Here is a 1922-nt window from a genome sequence, read left to right as displayed (position 1 = left end):
TCACTGAGTCCTGCCTCCTGTGGCCCCACAGCTGAAGCAGAGCTTCCCCCAATCTCTCCCTTTCCCTCTTCATACCCTGAGAGAGGGAGGGTCCACTCATGCAAATGAGGCCCCCTTCCCCCAGCTTTCTGATTCCTTAGTGGCCCTGGGTCAAGTCCCTCTGCCTGAGCAAGTCATGGAGGGGGCTGGGCAGGGTTGTGGCTTTGTGTGACATGGGATGTGGGGAGGTCACAGCTGTGAGCACTGAGCAGAGGGCTCAGTTATAATCTGAGTGACAGTAATAAGCAAGTGACAGGTGGTTGGTCCAGCTCTGATCACCCTCAGACACTAGGGAAGCCTCAGAGCTCTGCTTCCTGAGGTCTAACTGTTGCAATTCCCACCCTCCTCTCCCCAGGTGTCTCCTTATGTATATCCAGGTAACATTGTAGGTGATTTGTTTTCAGCAATTTTGTTGAAGATTTCGGGTTGTCTACCCCTGCCTGAATGTCAGCCTTGGCAATGGCTCCATGAGGGGTAGAAGAAGTAATACGAGGCAAGCTTGTAGTCAGAGCTGAGTGCTCATGTGGCTTCTTGGGTCCCAGGTGCAGGACAGTCACACTTCAGTGAGGACACTGCCTACCAAGTGTGCAAGGGCCAGCAGCCTGTTTTCCTGTTTGTTCTGGCTCAGAAGCCTGTACTCACAGGACCAGTACCACAGTGCCCCCTGCTGGTCTCAGACACGTTCTACAGCCCCTTTGAGACCACCCAGCTCTCCTGGAATGATATGCTGACTTCTGCAGTTGGAGTCCACTAATGTCACTAGTCAGGGCAGTAGAATGAGGAGGTGCCTGTGTAGTGCTTGGGGCTGAGACTTCTTTTTTCAGGTCACTTGTGACATCCAGACAGCTAAATGCACTGTATGTCACACAGAGATTATGTTATCAGATATCTCAGGGTTACCTGACATGTGAGTTTGCTTCTCCAGGTGCATGGGGTCATTACCAGTCTACCATCACCTTGAACAATGTAAAAGGCTTAAAATTCTCTGAGTACCCAGGTCATTCAAGGCTCATACAAATTCTACACGGGCTCCTTTTAGTGTTTGTCTGTTGTTGATGTTAGATTCCCCTGTTACATTCCCTCAGCCCACACTGCACAGGCCTTTGGAACCTGTCTTTGCCATGGGGAGAGAATGCTGTCAGGGAAAATGCACGATCCTGCTTACTTCTCTGGGTGCTCATTTTCCCTTGAGTGTTAACTTGGCAATTCTTACTTTTTTGACTCGCTGATATAATTAATATATGTTTAGTTTAGTTTTGTCATTATTCAGTATGAGGATTGATTTTAAAAGACCATCACTATAAATGGATTCCTCCTCCCTTTTTAGGAGTCTTCCTCCACTCCTCTACTGAAAACCCTCATGGCTTTTGTCCTGTACATGCTGTGGGTCCTAATGAAAATTTTGTGTTAATTGTTTCATGGAATCAATGGGGTTGGAGGGGGTCTAAGATCCAGGTCCAAAAGAACAGACATTTATGCAACATCTTCCACACCACAGATCCAGCGTGCGATGAGCAGTAGACATTGTAGGACTGGACTGGGGGAAGTCAGCATGTGATGGGACCTCATTGAAAGTGTAGATGATTTAGGTAGTTTTGCTTGACACCCTCACAATGTTATATCATCCAAACCATGAATAGGGCTGTCCTTTCACTTAAATCTGCTTTCATTTTTTAAGCAATGTTTTGTAGTTTTCAATCTACAAACACTTTGCCTACTTGTTTAAGTTTATTCCTAAGTATTGTATTATTTTTGATGCTGTGACCCATAAATTGTTTTCTTAATATCCTTTTAGGCTTCTGTGTTGCTAGTGTGCAGAAAGCCAAATGATTTTCGTAGGCTATTACTACCCTTAACTCCTGAAGGAGATACTAGACAGACCC

This window comes from Hipposideros armiger, unplaced genomic scaffold, assembly GCF_001890085.2.
Source record: "Hipposideros armiger isolate ML-2016 unplaced genomic scaffold, ASM189008v1 scaffold_2863, whole genome shotgun sequence".
NCBI lineage: Eukaryota > Metazoa > Chordata > Mammalia > Chiroptera > Hipposideridae > Hipposideros > Hipposideros armiger.
The sequence above is the reverse complement of the archived record's forward strand: the minus strand, read 5'-3'. Positions refer to the sequence as shown.